This window comes from Psammomys obesus, unplaced genomic scaffold (assembly GCF_907164565.1).
Source record: "Psammomys obesus unplaced genomic scaffold, mPsaObe1.curated_primary_1811, whole genome shotgun sequence".
NCBI classification, from domain to species: domain Eukaryota; kingdom Metazoa; phylum Chordata; class Mammalia; order Rodentia; family Muridae; genus Psammomys; species Psammomys obesus.
In genome coordinates, this window is record NW_026596131.1 from 6,351,601 (window position 1) to 6,372,120 (window position 20,520).

Genomic DNA, 20,520 nt, shown 5'->3' on the forward strand with positions numbered 1-20,520 from the left:
GATTCTTTTATTTTACTTTAAATTTGTGTCTCTGTATGTATGCATACATGTGGGTTGGATCCCCTGGGACTGGAGTTACAGGAATATATGAGTTGTTTAATGTGAGTGCTGAGAACCAAACTCAGGCCCTCTGGGAGATCAGTAAGTGCTCTTAACCATTAAGCCATTTCTCTATCCTATTTTATTTTTTTGGTGTTTTTGAGACAGGATCTTATGTATCCCACTCTGACCTCAAACTTGCTATGTAGTTGAGGATGACCTTGAATTTACAACCCTATTGCCTCCATCTCCCAAGTGCTGGGATTATAGGTGTCCACCATCACACCTGAGGCGCTGAGGATTGAACCAGGGCTATATGCATATTAGACAATCACTCTACCCATTGGGTTACACCTCCACTCCTACATTTTCAGAAATGTGTCCACCTCATCCATTTACATTTTTGCTTGTTTGTTTTTCCCTAAAGTAATCTGGGGTAGTCTAGGTTTGAAAGTCCTGTTCTCCGGCGGGCTTAGAGGGCTCTGGTTCTCACTGTGTTCAGACCCATGCTGACCTTTTTGAGATTTGCCTCTGAATTTGGGCAGGGCACTCCTCTTTATTTACCCATTAGTATGTTGCTGATTCAAGAGACCTGTGCAAAATGCCACCTTTCTGCTGTGATTTCTCTCAGGTTTCCACCCCTGGTGAATTTCTGAACCCCCAGAGCCTGTTGGGTTCCTGTGTACGCAGAAATTGTCTGCTGTTGTCAGTACTTGTACCCTTTGCTCTAAGATAACTGTCACCCAGAGATCTCTCCTGTTTCCTTTATCTGCTTCCGGAACAGAAACACGTTTTCAAGCTATAGTATCTTTACTACATACAGAATATCTACATTACCTACATCTCAAATCACACTGAGAATGACATATAGAGACTCCTTAAGAGGGCGTATTGAAATGTTTGATCAGGTAGTCTACCTAAAAGAATGTTTTTATTTCACCTGGGACAACAAAACCTGAACTGCAGAACCTGCAGAACACGGTGATTTTCCCAGGGGAAGTATCCCACCACCAAATCCAGAGGTGACCTTTTCCTGAGGCTTTGCTGTTGACAGCTATGCAAATATCATCCTCCCAAGGCAGGTTCTCTGGAGACAGAGCGTTAGATGGGGTTTATCTTTGTAGTTCATGACCCAAACTGTACTTTTCAGACAAAATTCCCATGGAAACATCTTTCTATTAAAAATGAGGAGGATCTAGTTTACTAAGAGGCAGAAATCAAGCTCAAGGACTTTCTTGTAGAGATTTTGTTTCGCTTGTGTTTTAATGTGAATGTGCTGGTAGAATTTATATATTTCAGGGTCTGGAGAGATGGCTCAGTGGTAAGAGTGCTTCAGGTTCCCAGCACTCACAGGGCAAAGCACACAACTGCTTCTAACCCCAGTTCCAGGGAATCTGATTCTCTCTTCGGGTTTCCTCAGGCTCCTGCATGCATGTGGTGCATGTAACTCATGCAACTACACATTACATTATACAGACACATCACATACACATTAAAAAACAGCCAGTCTTTAAAATAATTTACATATCGGTAGCCTACTCTTGGGACTCTCAGAAATTTGTGACCATGGACATTTTCATATGAACTTGGCACGTGGGTCCTTTTTTCTTGGGAGTTTGTAGCTACGACTTTGGAGATTGCACCGACTTTCTTTCTTAGAGTTGTGAGTGTGAGTAGAGGTTTGCTTTTGTGAACAGTAATCTTGACAGACTCCATGTTTCCTGTAGTCTGTACTTGTCTGCTTCTGAGGTTGAGGGTTTTACATCACAAAGGAAACTTCTGTGGGATGGAGAGCAAGGACATGTCACTAACTTGTTCTTGAATGTGTGAAACAACTATCTATGTCACCTGTAGACTGAGGCTTTCACAGGGACACCAACCATTTGTATGTGTGTGTGTGTGTGTGTGTGTGTGTGTGTGTGTATTAATGCAGTTCTTGTTAATCTCCCTTGGAATGTCATAGATGGCCTAGTCTGGTTTAATACCAGACTAGGTGTGGGTGGTTTTACATATCAAAAGTCAGTAACAGCTGTGAAATAATGAGCCCCAACATTCTAAGTTTTTTGTTTTTTAAATTAATTACTTTAAGCTTGATCTCAGCCCCTCTTGTCCCAGTCCTACCCTTCCCCCACCCTTCCTCTTCTCCTCAGAGAAGAAGGGTACCAACTCACCCTGGCATATCAAGTCACAACAGGACAAAGCTCATCCTCTCCCACTGAGGCCAGACAAGCCAGCCCAGCTAGGGGAAAGGGATCCAAAGGCAGGCAACAGAGACAGCCCCTACTCTGATTGCTAGGGGAGCCACCGAGTTGCACATCTGCTACATATGTGTAGGAGGCCTAAGTCTAGCCCATGCATGCTCTTTGGTCAGCAGTTCAGTCTTGTGAACTTCCATGGGTCCAGGTTAGTGTCCTCTGTAGTTCTTCTTGTGGTGTCCTTGACCCTTCCAGCTCCCTCACTCTTTCCTCCCACTCTTCCGTAAGACTCCCTGAATCCTCCCTATTGTTTGGCTGTGGGTCTCTGTATCCATTAGCTGCTGGAAGAGGCCTCTTAGAAGACCGTTATGCCAGGCTCCTGTCTGCAAGCATAACTGAGGATCATTAATAGTGTCAGGGGTTCACTCTCTTCCATGGGGTAGGCTTCTAGTTGGGCCAGTCACGGGTTGGCCATTCCCCGAATCTCTGCTCCATCTTTATCCCTACACTTCTTGTAGGCAGGACAAATTTTGGGTCGAAGGTTTTATGGGTGGGTTGCTGTCCCTCTCCCTTCACTGGAATTCCCATCAGGAGGTGGCGACTTCAGGCTCCATATCCCCTGCCCCTAGGAGTCTCAGCTAGACTCACACCCACAGACTCCTGGGAGCCTCCCCTGTCCCAGAGATACCTCCTACCAATTTCCGTTCTCTCTCCCAGTCCTCTCCCCACCCTGTTCTCCCACCCCTGTGCCCTTCCTCACACCATCTCCCATCAAGTTCCCTCCCTCCATCTACTGCAGATGTCTATTTCTAAGTGAGATTCAAGCCTCCTGCCTTGGGCCCTCCTCATTTCTTAGCTTCTTTGGGTCTGTGGATTATGGTATCCTGTACTTTACAGCTAACATCCACTTATAACTGAGTACATACCATACCATGCATCTCTTTTTGGATCTGGGTTACCTCACTCAGGATGATCATTTCTAGTTCCATCCATTTGCCCGAAAATTTCATGATGTCCTTGTTTTTAATAGCTGAGTAGTAGTCCATTGTGTAAATGAACCACATTTTCTGTATCCATTCATCAGGTGAGGGACATCTTGGTTGTTTCCAACTTCTGGCTGCTACAAATAAAGCTGCTATGAACGTAGTTGAGCAAGTACCCTTGTGGTACAGTAGAGCATCTTTTGGCTATATGCCCAAGAGTGGTATAGCTGGGTCTTGAGGTAGAACAGTTGTGAAGCAATGAGCCCACCATTCTAAGCTCTTACCACAAAACAAGCAAGCAAGCAAGCAAACAAACCCAGAGAACTTTTAGCTAGCTCATAGAGTAGCTTGTGGCATTTTGAAAGGTACTATATTTTTGTTGGACCTCACTTATGTTCCCTCCTCTTCTACCTTGGTGTTCCCCATCCTTAATTACTTAAACATTTCTCCCCCAGTATCTTCCTTTCTACTTTTTTATTATTTGTTTTCTTTCACTCTATCCTCCACTGCTCTTTCTCAAAGCCTCTTTTTTTTTTTTTTGGTCTTCTCATATGCCCATCTCTAGTTAGAGGACATGAGATAGTTGTCATTCTGGGCCTAGGCTGTCTGACTTAATACATGTGAGTTCCATCTCTCCTTCTATAAATTTTATTTTTCATTGTGGCTGACCCAAATTCCATTTGTATGTATGTGTGTGTGTGTGTGTGTGTGTGTGTGTGTGTGTGTGTGTGTGTATATATATATATATATACACATACATATACAGCATCTCGTTATCTGTTCATTTGTTGGTGGAGATATAGGATGACTCCATATCCTTACTATTGCGATTACATCAACAGCAAGCATGGGTGTGCACGTACCTCTGTAGAAAGATAAAGAGTCCTTTTCTAACCCTTATTCTTCTGGACCTTCCATTTGGACTTTTAAAAACGAGCATCTGGATTGGGCATTCAATTCTTTTAAGTAACATTTACCAATACCATTGTTTACCTCCTGGGAGTTTTATGAGAGACACATTTTATGTGTAAATATGATTGTTTCTTTTCCGATGCTACACACCAGTTTCATTTGCAAACCACGTGTATTCTAGAGGAAGCTCTTGGGCCAAAGCATACAGGACTTGCTACAGCAATACAGTTCATGTGGACGGCTGTTTCTTGGTACCCAAGATATTATGGAGGGAGATAATACAGGCATGCCCACCCATCCTTCAAAACCCCTAATTCCAGGCCTCAAATCTAGTGTGTGGAGAGTTGAGACTAGAAGAATGAGGCTGTGTTGTGGAGCCCCTTAGAGACGCCTTCTTCTTTTCCTGCCGCATGAACGGTGCTGCTGACCATCCTGGCTTAGAATCATCTTTCTCTTTGTGGGTTCCAGGATCTCTTTCTTTACAAATGAGGCAGGCTGAACTGCAGAATGTAGAATTCATTAAGAATTTTTTTTTGCAGGAAGGACCTCATGGAATGTTTCCATGCCTTTGAGGTAAGTGGAAAAGTTAAGTTCTGACCCCAGGATCTCACTTGTGATCTACAAAAGCAAAGGAGACTTCACCTTGGTTTTTCCTATATGGAAACAGGTGGAGCTGACCTTTTTTCACACCAGAAACATTCCTCATCACTGGATGGTAAAAGGAAAGTTAGGAATATCAAGTAATAACCTCTATCAAGCCTGGGGATTGTATTCTCCAAAAACCCATTTTGTCGGACAGCCCGCTATTCTTTTCCCTCTTGTCTGAGGAGGCCTAACATATTTTTATGTTAGTTTAGCTTTCTTATTGTCGAAGTTGTACATGTTGGTTGTTTTGTTTGTTTGTTTTTGCTTCTTTGTTTTAATGTAACAGCTTGATATAAGTGGTAATATTATCTCAGAAATCCTAAAATCAAGGCAATAAATAGCTCATGTGCAGGAATTGAAGTAGGAATAAACATGGATGTTGGTGTATAATAGATGTTAATAAAAGCCCCAGGAATATACCTAGTTGAAGGATGATGTAGCCTTAAATAAGTAATGTGTGTTTGTTACATTTGGAATAGCCAAATAGCCTCGGTTCCATTCTGAAGAAATCCATCTTTCACTGCAACTGTCATTGATGAGGGTTGTGTAATAGCCTAGTGACTGACTTCTGTCAGTCATGAAGCCAAGAATAACAATAACTTGTCAAAGGTGGTTTTGTCGTAGTCCTATGCATAGGTCATACGTATGATGGGATTCCTACCACCGGCTCTTCTGAAATGTGCAACATTGTTCTCCTCTTTATTTCTGATCTAAGAACATATCAAGAGTATGTTTTTGATATGCTATGAGTGATTCCTTTGAATCCATGCATTTGACCAGGAGAAAGGCAGTGAAGCTAGGCCAATGGTCGTTATGTGTCTCTCTTGGCTCCTCTCTTCCCTCCTCAAAAGGAAAATGAAACCGAGAGAGTTAGTCAAACTTGAATTCCTGTGCTAAGTAGGAGCGTCCACTCTAATTTCCCACCTCAGGATGTTCTTCAGTTCCACACTGGTGCCAAGGAGGAAGGTCTGAACTGCCGACACTGTAACTATCCTCTGCGTATGTGTGTGTGTGTGAGAGAGAGAGAGAGAGAAAGAGAGAGAGAGAGAGTGTGTGTGTGTGTAAAACTTCACGCCGTGTGTGTTATGTTCAGTGTCTCGTCAATCTGCGAACTGACTCGAACGATGGAGAAGACAGTGATAAAGGCAAAAACGAAAACAAAAACAAAAAACAACCAGGCCACTTTGTTCTATCAATGTGCTAACCATGCTTCCATAGCTGGGACAAATAATGTCAGCATTCAGGAGTGATCTCCTTGAACGAAATGGTGTGTTATCTCATAAGAAAATGTACAATTAATAAAAGACATTTAAAAAAGTGCAGTGGGTCAGTATATTCCTTGAGTTGTTCATGAGGTGTGTTCTAGGAATTTAGAGGAAGACCTGGTGGACTGCAGACATAGCTCAGGGTTAGAGCCCCTGTCTAGCCTGAGCAAGGCTTTGAAGATGAGCTACTACAGCAGAAAAGCAAAACCAAGTAAAACCCTGATGCAAAAGCATTGCCTGCATGGTTTAATGACCTCCACATTCTTCTTCTGTTCCTACCAGACCATTGTAGTTTGATTTTTGTTTCTCTGATTATCAGCATGGCCAAAAGCAATGTAGGGAAGGAAAAGCTTCATTTGTGACTTCTAGGTCGCAGTCCCTCACTGAAGGAAATCAGGGTTGGGATCCAAGGCAGACACCCATGGAGAAATTCTGTTTACAGGCTTTGCTCACTGGCTCCTGCTCAAGTTGCTTTCTTCTACAGCCCACGACCACCTGCCTAGAAATGGCGCCACTCACAGTGAGCCAGGCTCTCCTACATTAATCATAAATCAAGATTATTTCTCACATGTATGGCCACTGACCAATCTGATCTGTGAAGTTCAGCAGTTAATGGTCCTCTTTCCAGGTGTCTCTAGGTTGTGTCAAGTTGATACAAAATTAGTCAGGACATGCCCCACCCCCCAAGCAGAACAGAACAGAGCAGACACATCTACACAACAGGACTGCGTACTTACAACTCAGAAGAGGGGGGGAAGCATTCCATTCACAATGTACTTCAGACTCAATATTCTTGAAGGCAGCCTTGGTTAGAAGGGAGGGCCAAGATCTCATGATTGAAATCAGATGGCTTAAAGGAAAAGGCCAAGACCTACTTGCTTTTCTTTTCCGTGTGTTCCTGACACTGAACTATGCAGCCAACTAGTCATTCAAGTTTTCCTTGATACTTTTGGTGTCATATTAGGACATCTGCACTGTGAGATGTGGTGACACCATGAGTCAGATGGTCAGAGAGACAAAGAAGAAGAGGTTTGTTTAAGTATGTTTGGATCTGCAAAGTTTTCTCATTGGTCTTATAGTCTAGGCCCTATTTGATTTATATTCACCTTAACATGGTTTTCAGGAGAATTCCTAGACTCCATTGTGAACAGTTGGAATGAACCGCCCATTGTATCAGAAAGTATACATCCTCTTCTATCTTGTCTCTTGGTTAAACATGCCGCTGTTGAGTCAGGAGAGGACAAACTCAAGTGCACGTCAAATTGAACCTTAGGTTTACATCATTTCAGAAATTAGACTCCAAAGTTGGGGGCTCTCTATGCTCACACACATCACCCAGATGACTTTCTGATGACCCAGGTAGACTTCACTGTCTTTCTCCCACCGGACTGCTTGAGGTAGATATAATCCTTTGTTGTTACCCGAGAGACCTTCCTTGATGCTAAAAATACAGGGGGTTGTGGATAGGGAGGGGGTGTTGTTTACTTCTCTCATTGTGATGACTGCCCGTCAAGGAGAGATTTAAGGGAGGGTTTATTTGGGGGCGCAGTCCCAAGGCACAGACCATCACAAAGTGGAAAACACAATGGCAAGGGTACGAGTCACCTGGTCACCTTGTGCCCGCCTGTAGGTAAATGCCAATAAATGACCCTCAGATGCTTCTGGTATTCACCCAGCTGCCTTTCTATAGTCAGGAGGCAGAATGAGATGGATGATTGTGCTCAGATCCCTTTTATTCACTCTTGACTCAGGCCATGGAAAGATGCCACCTACATAACAGTTATGTCTCCCCATCTCAGGTAATCTAATCTAGACAATTGCTCACAGACAGGCCCTGGGTCTTTTTCCTAGGAGACATTTAGATCCAGCCAAGTTGACAGTCATTGTTGAACATCACTGAGGGTAAAATCAAACTTAAGATTCTCAGGCATCATAGTCATAGGCTCTTATCTTTTCTTTTTCATCATAGCCACTGTCACCCTTATACGAAGAAACCCTCAGATCTGAAACTACTTATCTTTTGAAGAGTGTAACACCTTTCTTTCTTTGTATACCTCTCGTGTTGTAAGTTTGCCCTGTCAGAATAATTTCCTCCTCACTCGATATGGAAAAAGGCAGCTTCCAGAAGCACCTTGGGGTTGTTTATTGGTACTGTTTACCTACAGACATATCGAAAATCCCACAGAAGTTTATCGCTTTGTCTGGCATTCCTGTGCATCTGCTGGGCTCAGCTGTGTGACCTGGTGTAGTGTCTCTTATGCAGTTGCTATCTGATGGTTGGAGTAAGTCATGGAGGGCTTTATTACTGAGTATCTAGACTTGGATGACAGGGGTATTAGGGAGCTAATTTAGCGCTTCTCTTTCTCCTTATGGTGGCCAGCCTGGACTTTTCTCAGCCTTCCATGACTATTAGACTTTCTTCAAAATTAGTGATCTTCGAGGTCCATGTAGAATCATCAAATAAGTTATAAAGCATGGTCTCCAGTGCGAATATTAGAAATATATTTTGGAGAAGTGGGTCTTTGAAAACTAACTACCATGCTTGACGAATGCAACACAGTGAAAATAAACCAGTAAACTTAAAAAAAGAGCTCATCTTATTCTCTTGTGTGTGTGTATGTTTGTGAGCATGTGCACACAGGTATGTGAAGGCCAGATGATAACCTTGACCTTGAGTGTCATAAGACAGTACCCTCTATTGACCTGGAACTCATCAGTAGTTAGGCTGACTGGGTCGGTAAGCCCCAGGGAGCAATTAACTTTTAGCTCCCTGGAGCATGTGCTCCTAATCATGACTTATCAACTATTTTTACTGAAATTTATGTATCTGTTTTGAGTGCAGTGTGAAGGTGTGTGCCATGATACGCATGTGGACAGAAGACAGTCTGCATGAATCAGTTCTCTCCTGTCGCCATGTGGAGCCTGGGAATTGAGCTGTCCCCAGGCTTGATGGCAGGCACCTTTCATCTGCCAGGCATCTTCCTGCTGAGCCATCTGATACTCATACCTTGCCCTTTCTTTACGTGAATTCTGGGGTGAGGGTGGAGACACTCAGGGCCTCATGCTTACAAGGCAAACACCTCTCTGACTGACTGCTCAGCAGTCAAAAGGCACCGAGAAAAGCTCATCAAAAGGCATGATGAAATTAGTTTCTATTTAATCATCATCCACGATTTCACCAAAGGAAGCTGTTTGATCAAAACAATGCTATCTGATTTGAGGGTGAGTTAGCCACCTCCGTGCGAAGTCAAGCCATAACTCAAGTTAAAGTGACATGGCAGAGAATAAAACATTGACAGGAGTGACTCACAGAACTGTCTGTGTTTCCCCACCACCCCAGATGGCCGGGGCTCATAAATACTTGCTGAGTAGGTGTTTTCTCCTCAAATGGAAATAGCTCTTTTTTTTAAAAAAAATTAAAAATAATATACTTTGTGAAGAGCTAGAGAACACATGCGGAAAAATAGATATTCTGAGTTAATTGTTCATGAAGTTTAAAAATAGATTGTTCCTTAACTTCCCCCGACACATGTGACCGCTCAGAACAGACATACACATTATAAACCTTAGTGGATATTGTTGCTTCCTGTAGTAGCTACCCTTGCCACTGCTGTGACAAGAAAACCGACAAGAGGGACTTAAGCACAGGAGGGTTGACTTTGGCTTACATTCTGAAGCTTCAGTCCATGGTGTCAGGGAAGGAAGACATGACAGTTGGTTACATCGTATCCTACATTCGGAAGGGTGGGGGCGGGATGCAGGTACTCAGCTTGCTTTCTGCTTCCATTTGGTCTGGGAATCCACCCTGAAGGTAGGTGACTCTTCCCTCCTTGCTCACTCTTTTAGGAAACACGCCGATTAGCACCCCCGAGGTTTGCTTCGATAATGCCTTCAAATCCTGCCAAGCTGACTATAAAGATTAGTTACCGCACCACCACACCTGCTTTAATCTTCAAGCTATGTCATATGCACTCTGTCAGGTCATTGTTAGTGGCTGAATAATGTTCGAATATACACATGTATACATACATGTATGCTTAGCTGTTCCTGTATTGGTGAAATTTTTGGCTATTCTATTTTGATGACTGTTCATATCATACATATGATATAATATATATTATATCATACATATAATATAATATATATTATTTCATACATATAATATATCTATGGGCTACACTGCTTTAGAGATGCTTGGAAGACCCAGGTGAACCCCCAGTTTCCTTCAGGACTGAATATAAACATAGCTTTACTTATTTGTCTCATAATGGCCCTCTTTCATTCTTGTCTTTCTCCTCACCCACCTCAACCTCAGTTCCAGCTCCAGGCCAAGAGATCAGATTTGCCAAAAGGAGGGATTTGTACCCCTTGGAACCCGCTCACATGATAGTGTCTTGATAGTCCCAAGGGTATATCTCCAGAGAAAAATGGAACAAGTGGGATGAATTTCAGGAAAAAAAAATGTTCACCACAGAGGGAAAAAATTAATGAAAAAAAAAGCCCCTTTAAAAAGCACAGGGTGTAGAGACATGAAAGTGAATTTTGCTTCTAAGAGGCAAAAAGTAATTAATGTCATTTTAATACTGTTAGATTCATGTGCTATAAATCTGTATTAGTCGGGGTTCTCTAGAGTAACGGAATTTATAGGCTTCATCTTTCCAAATATAGATATATGTATATATACATATAGGCATCTATCTGATTGCTATCTATCTATCTATCTATCTATCTATCTATCTATCTATCTATCTATCTATCTAGGATTTATTGGAATGACTTGCAGGCTGTGATCCAGCTAATGCAACAATGGGCTGAAGATCCAATAATCCAGTAGTTGTCTAATCCACGAGGCTGCATGGCTCAGCTGGTTTTCAGTATATGCCAGAATCCTGAAGAAGGAGGCTCTTGCCAGCGCAGGAAATGACTTGCTTGCAAAAGCTGAGAGCAAGCAGGCAAAAGCAAGAACCTTTTTCCGTGTCTTTATATAGGCTTCCAGCAGAAGGCATGGCCTGGGTTAGAGGTGGGTTTGCCCACCTCAGAGAGCCTGAATTAAAGATGTGTCTTCTCTGCCTCTGATCGAGCAAAAGTCCCTCACAGCTGTGCCCCTCCATGTTTGGGTTTTAGGTAATTTCAGATGTAGCCAAGCTGATAACCAAGAATAGCCATCACAGCATCACAATTTGCCAAATAAAAACATGTGCGTTGAAGACTTTGAAACAGACAAGCCTGGAATTTCCACACGGTTGGGTGTACATGTGAGATCACCTAAGTCTTTCTCTCCCCCACACCCTGTATGTGTGTGTGTGTGGGGGGGTGCTTTTTTTCTCTGTGTGAATATAGACATGCATGGGCCTTGAAGTGTATGTGGTGGTCGGAGAACAACCTCGGTTGTCATTTCTCACTCTCCACCTTGTTTGAGACAGGGTTTGTTTATCGGTTAGAAGCTGCAGATGCCAGGCTTCCTGTCCCCATGAGCCTCTGGGGATTCTCCTGCCTCCCTCTCCCATCTCACCATAGGAGAATGGGATTACAATGTGTGTTATTGTGCTGGCTTTTATGTGGGTCCTGGGAATATGAATTCAGATCTTCATGCTTGTGCAGCAAGCACCTCACCCATTGAACCATCTGCCCAGCCCCAAGTCCACAGGGGTCTTAATAAGGCTACAGGTAAAACTCCAGAATTATAATAACACAAACATACGAAATAAATGAAAGGTCAGTAGTCCTTGACGTTATCTGCCTTGACTGTGTCAGTGGAGACTGATTTCAGGTGCCTCACAGCTGTGCCCTTGTGTGAGGCTGGACACAGACCTGGAGTTTGTCCTCTGTGTGCTGGCTCATCAATTAATTGCCGTCACCCGTCACCCGGGAGCCTGTTAGCAATGCACAGAAGGACATGGTATTCAGCACTGTCCTCCAGGAATTCATATTCAAATCTTTGTTTAAGAAGCATTATCTGTTTAACAGACCCAATTTCGAAAGTACAACGGTCCGATACCAAACATTATTGTAATGCTTTTGATATCTACAGAGAGAAGGTTCCTCTAGAATAATCATGATATTTATAAAATGTAGTAACTATATTTGGACCAATGGATATAAAATATGTTTGACAGAGAAATAAGTATTTTAAAGAGGGTTTAAATCTATTGGTACTTTGAGATCTGGTTAGATGCAGTTTCTTCCTTTTTCCCATTCTTCTTCTTGGTTGGATTTTTGTTGTTGTTGTTGTTGTGTGTGTTATAATAATTAAAGAAGACATGTCATGCTTCGGGAGTCATCCTCATTGTGTTTTGAGTATGAGTCTCTCTTGCTGAGACTGTGGAGTACTAGTTTGGCAGGGCTGACTGACCAGTGAGCCCCAGCATTCCTTCTGTCTTCCCCTCTCCAGCTCTGGGATTACAAGCATGGACCGCTCCACCTGGCGTTTTTAGATGTGAGTTCTGGGAACTGAACATATGTGCTCATGTTTGCAAGGCAAGCATTTTTCCCAACTGAGCTATTTCTCCAGTCCATATTGTATAAATTTTGAAATATTGGGAAGCAAGGGAAGAAAGACCCTTCTTAAAAACCCACTTATACTAGTCGTAGATAAAAGTGTTCCGTAGATTCCAAATGGAAAGTTACTTAGGAATCCAGAACATGGTTCTGGCTTCAAAAGAAAGGAGGTCTGAGCAAGGATGACTACGTGGCTTGGAGCGAGACCTCAAAGGACGTTGCCTTGGCCAGAAACCTCCTTGGCAAGTGCTGTCTCCCTGTCATCCAAGGAGGGACAAGAGGTTGACTCAGAGCCCAACACTATCTGCCTGAGAGTAGTCAAGCCATCTTACAGCACTCAATTTTTCTATGATCGGGAACAACAGCCATGTGGGAGGCAAAGAATTCTTATTAGACAAACACTTGCTAAAGCATTTGACCTTTTCAACAGCTGCAGAGCTGTTTAGTGGGAGTGTGCCATCTCTTCAGCCCCTCCAGTTGGCAGCCAGGGATGTCAAGCTGGTGACATCGTGTGCTTTAGTAAAACGTCTTGCCAGTTCACAACTTCCACCATAAAGTAACTAAATCAGTCTCACTGGGCAGATAGGGGCCTTTGGATGTTCATCTCTCCTGGAGCTGACTGGCTTTTAGGATTTCTTCGCTGACATCCAGTGAGCCGCTTGCCAGAGATGAACATAAATTGTGACTTTCCAGGACCTAGAACTCCCTAAACCAGCTCAGAAAGCAGCATAGATTAGGTCTGATCCCAGCCAAACCTTTGGGCAAATGGCGATGTCATTTTGCTACTGAAAAAGAACACAGAGCTCCTCCATTTATGTGATTTTTTTTTTTTGAGACTAAAGAAGGTGGTTGATAATATTGAGGAAAAAGTATTTTCTGGGAACAATGAACTCACAGTTTTGACAGCACCCATAAGACCTTTGCACCTTCCAGCCAAAGTGCCGAGATGTGGAGCAGAGAAGGTGGACAGTCATTCCACCACTAACAAGGAGCTATCCGCTTTTGACAGCTACTGGGAGAAGCTTCCCCTGCTAGCTGACCACACGTTAAAGCAGACCTTATTCCCTGCCATCTGTGGCCCTACTTCCTCACCTGCTGAAGCACCCTTGATTATAAGCAGGTGGATCCTAGGAAGGGGAGCAAGGCAGGAACAGCTGGGGTAAGCATGAGAGAAATAGACTCCTCGGAGACAGCTTCGGTGAGATGTCTGGTTTTATTGAGGGCAACGAAAGCTATTCAAACCTTTGGAGGGTGAGTAGCGGACAGCAGTGTGAGTGTAGTTTATTGGTTGGGGCCAGGTTGCTGAGGATGCCTCATTTTCATAAAGAGGAATTCCAGGTGCTGCTGGATATTACCTCATAGGGGGAAAGGAAGTTTAACCTGGATGACAGTGACTTCCTCTACAGGGGAAGGGTGGGGACACAGGGCTACATGCACTGGAGCATGCAGATCCAGTGAAGGGAGGCATTGGTCCCACTCCTGCAGATCTCAGGATGAGATGCCTGGGTTTTGGACATGTCTCGAACCCACTCTTGCTCAGGACCAGCTCACTCAGGTCTCACGGTTATCTGGCCCCACAAGTCCCCAAACTAGCCAGACAACAAAACCTGTACCTGCTGGAGAAAGAAGAAAAAGATAGTAATATCAAAGTTGGAATGAGAAGGAATGGGAGAGTCTAGAGAAGAGGAAATTGGGGGTATGCTCAAAATACATTGTACACAATTTTCAAAGAATTAATACAAAATTTGGATAAAAAAAATAAAAGACCCTGTGAGTTTTATTTTACTTTATCTGAGTTAGCACACACACACACAAATCCATGATTCATTGCATACCATTGTAGGATACTGTCAGCTAAAATATGACTTGATAATGTTCACAAAATGGGTGAGTAATTATTTCAAAACAGTGAGAGCAGATGAAGTAAGTTGAGTGAGCATATGTCATCACTGACACCAGAAAGAAGGCTGTACTCTGGAGCCAGGGAAGCTGGGTACAACTCTGTTTCTAGTAGCTACTAGCCTTGTAATTTTGGACACACACTGTATTAGTCAGGGTTCTCTAGGGGAACAGAACACATAGCATGAGAATACACCAAGAGGAAATTTGTTACATTGGCTTACATGACACCGTTGGGTTGTTCAGCAGTAACTGTCTTTATTCTTGAGAGTCTCCAAGGCTGGATACCTTCTCAACGGTCCCAACCTGGACCCCAAGCCTGGAGGACTCCTGCGACACTGTCAGTCATCAGCCCAGGTTGGAAGGCCAAAGAAGCTGGGTTTCAGTGTCCATGGAGAACGACAGCAGTCCAGTGTACCAACAGCATAGATGCCCAAGCCAACGAGACACAAAGGCAAACTGGCAGAAAGCAAACACCTTTCCAGTTACCTCGTTTTGCCTTGGCTGCCACTTGAAGATGCTATTCACATTTAAGATGGATCTTCCCACTTTAGATAACGTGATCAAGAAAATGCCTCACAGGTGTGCCCCACATCTGATCTCTTAGTGCATTCCAGATCTAGTTAAGCTGACATTGGAGGTTACCATCACATATACCTAACTCAGCCTGCCTTGATTTACCCATCCTTAAGTGTCAGGATAATAATAGCTATTTAGAGGGCTTGTGAGAATTAGATTACATGTGGTCTATAAGTATAAATAATACCATAATGTATTTGTCTCAGTATTGCCTTTTGATCACTTGCTTTTCTCAGCAGATATCATTAGATACAAATGCATATAAAGGAAATACAGTTAACAGCTTCAAATATGAAGATATCTCAGTTTCAAACCATCCAGCCCGCTGTATCAACGCTTGTTTTGTTGGCTGAATGTGTAGGAGTGTGCAGTTGAGCCAAATCTTAGTGTCACAAACAAATGTTACTATTCTTTCAGTTGGATATTAGATGACAAATTTTCTTCTCTTATTCAAGGGAATGGTAAAGCCAGCCTTTCACTTGTAGGTGCCCCGTTTTGTGAGTTGATGGCACGGTCAGAGCAGAGTCACTGCGCACATGCAGGCGCTCTTACTGTGTGTGTTGAGGTTGGTGTGGGTGCTGGGAACCAGACGTGGCTCATCTGCAAGAACAAGCACTCTTAACCACAGAGCCACCTCTCTAGCTCCCACGAAGATAATTTTAAGTGAAAAATCCTTCTGATTTATCAAATGCTACAGATGTTAAGCCATGTGGATGCAAGGCTTAAAAAGCTGCATTCACGTTGTTATCCCACTTTATTTTCAGAGACTACACTGCAGAATATGTCCAAGAGGAGCAGAGGCTGTTTGGTGTCTTCAGACTTAAGTTCACACCTCAGCTCGACTCCCTATTTATCTCTGGAGTCATCGATCAATTTCTTATACCTTCTGAGTCTCAGCCTATTTTTAACCTGAACAAGTAGAGCCCAGAAATGTGCTGGGGAAGGGGAAATGGAAATTGTAAAGATAGGCAAGAATCGAGGGTCTGAGAAAACAGCTCAGTTTACAAAGCGCTTGTGGTACAAGCATGACGGCCTGGGTCTGAGCTCTGCAACCCATGTAAAAAAGTTGGATGTGGTGCGAAGTACTATTATATGTGTAATTCCAGAAGTAGGAGGTAGAGAGAGCAGGTCCTGGAGGCTTATTGGCCAGCTAGTTTAACCTACTTGGTGGGCCCTGGACCAATGAGAGTTGCCTCATCACCAAAACCAGCAAAGATGTTCGGCTTCCAAGGAATGAGCCTGAGGTTGATTTCTGACCTTCACTTGCACCTACCCACACATAACATGAACCTACACACACTCATACACACACACACACACACACACACACACACACACACACACAGATACACATATAGACACAGACATAAGCACACACACAGACACACATAAGGCACACACGGATGTGAGTATATGTACACGAGGGGTCTAACACTGTCTGGTATGTGCAGACAGTCTTGTTCTCAGACTTCTCATCTCCTGCTGTTACAAAGCCATGCGGCACAGTTTCCGTATATCACTCCTGCTTCATAGAATTTTGATGTATGAAGAGCGCTACTAAGAAAATAACATTTCCCTTCAGAAGGAAATACCAGGAATGACATTATTATCACTAATGACTTAAGAACGACTCACGTAATCCTCCTAAATGCTATTGAGTCAGATGCCCCTGCTGATAGTGTCACTGTTGGTCAGGGGAATCTCACAGTTCCACGCCCCAGGTTTACAGAGCTAAGAAAATGGAGGATGCAGACCGCAGGGGCTGGCCTTCCTTTTGTATTTAATTAAAGTCTCCTTTGACCCTGAGCATATCTTTTTTTTTTTTTCAGGGAAACCGATGTTAAATGGCCGAGCTAATGGCCCTGAGACACTGGTACTTTGGGTGATCCAGTATTGCAGAGCATATCGTTGGGCAGCAAATTCCAGGATGGTCTGTCCTGCAAAAACTGTATAAGCGTGGGGTTACACATGTCAGGTGACACTCTAGGGGGCCATGGACAGATAACCAAGACCTCAGCACTGCTTTAGAGTAGCAGAGCTTTAGAAGAGAGCCTCATTTCACTCAGTGGAGTCAGAGAGAACAGAGGCTTGGTCTTGACCAAAGCCGAGTAAAAGGAGTATGAATAGAAACCTGGATGGTGGACCAACCAACCCAAGGGGTTGGGGACAGGAAGTTCAGATGACCCCTCTGTACCCATGCATGCCTGATGCTATGCCAGAATTGTGGTCAAGGAAAGTATGGGTGTCTTAGTTACTGTTTTATTACTGTGAAGAAATACCGTGCCCTTGGCAGTTTAGAAAATAAAGCATTTAGAGGGGGTCTTGCTCACAGTTCCAGAGGGTAAGTGTATGGTCATCGCGGTAGGAAGCATGGGAACAGGCTTATAGACATGCAGGTATCCAGGAATGGCACGGATCCAAAAGTAGGAAGCAGAAAGAGAGAAAGAGCCAATACTGGGGCTGGCTTGGGCTTTTGAAACACTGACTGTCATTCCCCTTCCCCCCACTGACACACTTCCTCCAATAAGGCTACACTTAATTTTCAGCAAACTGTTCTACCAACTGTGGACCAGGTACTCAAGTATATGAGCTGATTAAAATGTATGAGATCATTCAAAGCGCCACAGCGGAGAGATCAGGATCAGAGAGAGGCATTCCAGAAATCCAGTAGTCACTGTGGAAGGGCCACTCGGTCTGAACTCACCAACATGCCTGGGTGGAGCGAAGCCAGTTAGAGTAATGGAGGAGGTCAGGTTGGTACCAGCCAGCAGGCTGAAGGGGGGATGGGCTATTTGGTAAGAAATGGACCCTCCCCATTTCAGGAGTCCATTATTTTTATCTTATTGCAGTGGCAAGGAGGGGGGGGAGACACACAGAGAGACACAGGGAGAGACAGAGACAGAAAGAGAGGCACAGCAAGAGAAAGACATACACAGACAGAAAGAGAAAAAGGGAAAGACAGAGACATACAGAGAAACAGAGAGAAACAGACAAACAGTGATGGAGAGACAGACAGACACACACAGGGAGACACAAGGGTTGGTTTTATTGCTCAGCTGGAGAGACAGAATCAGACCAGGCCACCTGTGAAGTGAAGATCCGAGAAGCTTGGGAAGGAAACACCTCTGGTCATGTGTTTATCACCTTCAGGAGCCCCTTAAGAAACGTGACGGGGGCCACAGTGGCTTCGTCCTTTGGAACTTAAGGTTGGTAGAAGGGAACTGTGCCATTGCAGCAGCATGTAAGACAATCAGGCCCGGTGGCTGCAGAGCCCAGGGCATGGTTATTTTCCCATTCAAAACGAGAGGGGCTTATTCCTTAAGGACTATGTCGAATACGAACTCACTCTCATTCAGAGATGCAAGCACGCCCTATATCAGAACAGAATACGGCAGTTCCCCGGATCTGTGGTCTCTGTTTGGCAGTTCCAGTGGCTCACGGTAGCCTGAGAACATTATCACTCAGAAGCTTGCAGAAGTAGAAAGAACACATTCACGCTGCAAGCTATTCTTCAAAGCTGCATTACAAAGCTCCAGTTTTCCATCCCACCAGATCCGCAAGGCGTCAGCTCATTCACTGTGGCTGGGCGGCGTGGATCCGCTGGGATGCTTGGTATAGTCTCAGAGTTCTCAGCTCAGCTCAGCACCTGTGCTGTCAGAAGTGACCTGAAATCACACGTGACCCAGCCCAGTCTCCCTTCCCACACAGGACTCATCACAAGGAAAGAGTTAGTGTAGAAATTAGAGGGCATTGAAGAGAAGGTGACTATTCACTTAACCTTTATTACAGTATGATATCTGTGTTATATTTTAGTATCAGCTGATAATAACTAGTTAATATTTTAGTGAGTTTAACACACACTTTAAGGTTGCCGTTGGTATACAGTTATAGGAAGAAACATTGTGTACAGGGCTTGGTCTATACTACTACAGTAACAGGCATTCGCTGCAATTTACCCTACATATAAGTGTGTGTGTGTGTGTGTGTGTGTGTGTGTGTGTGTGTGTGGCTGTCACACATTCTCAGCTCCTTTGACTTGTTTCAGTGACTGGCCCAAGATAACTACATTGTCTAGCATGGACTGGAAAATCTGGGACCAGAGACAGCAGGGGGGGGGGGGGGGGGGCTCAGTCTGTGAAGGACCCGGGCTTGTACTGGGGAACAACGGGAAACAGCTCCGAAGTCTCAGATGGTCTGGCGTTTAGCTAACAAATGTCTCTCATGGTCAGAGGAAGTTATAGGAAATGTAAAGTTAATATCTTTTGCATGTGTGCAGTAAGCTCATTCAGAGTTAAACGATGCCAAATGTTCATAGGTGTGTGTCTGTGTGGGGGTGCGCATGCGTGTGCGAGTGTCAGGGGGGTGGAAGGCAGGGAGAGATGTGGATGGGCGAATCCCCATCCCCACTCTCCATTTACTCCATCGTATTCCATAAAAGAGGTTTGGGCAGTCTGCTATGGAAAGTTCGGGAGCAGATGGAAATATTTTATGATGTATAATATGGGGGCCTGTAACATGAATTTCCATTTTCCTCACAGGGGCAAACATGCAGGGCTCTGCATTAAACTTTCATATGTCAGCAAAAATTCCAAGGTGGAATGGCATTTTATGTGACATTTTCTAGACGCTCCAGGAACAGCTGCCTGGCTTGCTGGGCTGCGACGTTTCCCTTTATATTTCCGGGCTTCTGGTCTGGTGCCCATCGGGAGGTTGATCATCGCACCCTTTGTGAGCAATTCAGCCCCCTTGGTGAAGTTTCCCCCCCTCCCCCGGCCCCCAGCCACTCAAGGATTATATGTTTTGAGGAAAGAAATGACTGAATTCATTGGAGACAGAGGCGGTTCTCTATATTGCTACCTTCACGCCACATTGTAAAATCGTCCTGGGTAAGCTGTCCTTTTCCTGAAATCTCTTTGTGAGAGTGTAGCACGTCCTTAGGAGACATTTCCAGCAACCGTAAACACGGTGGGATAGTTGTATACACCTTTTTCCTGGCTCTATGAATGGGGAGTAAGACTGTCTTCACACCCAACAACGATGGATATGCAAATGTATCACCTTGCAGTGCCTCAGGCCTGCGCATGCTCTGCTCTGCAGCCTTCACAGGGACCTGTGGTGTCCTCAGCGCCGGGGTTCCTGTGCTCACTCCCTCAGCGTCCTAGCTGGTGTTGAGGACACAGCTCTGGGGATCATTCGGCCCGGGAGCCCCGCTGCTATCTCATAACCCATCCCTGGCTTCAGAGGAGCTATGGCCTCGCGAAGTTAAGTGAAAACTCTGTGGTCTGAATATATGGCTGTTTTCTTGGAGAACCCGTCGGGATAGGATCTTGCAATTCATTTAAAGGGCTCAGATCTGCGGCTTGTACTGCTTAGACATTTTATTAATACGTTCTGTCATGTTTCCAGATCTCAGAACTAAATATTTACGGCCTATTAATACATAGACATCCACACCAACTTCTTCACCCCATACTATTTCGTGTTGTACTTTTATGTGGTATACTA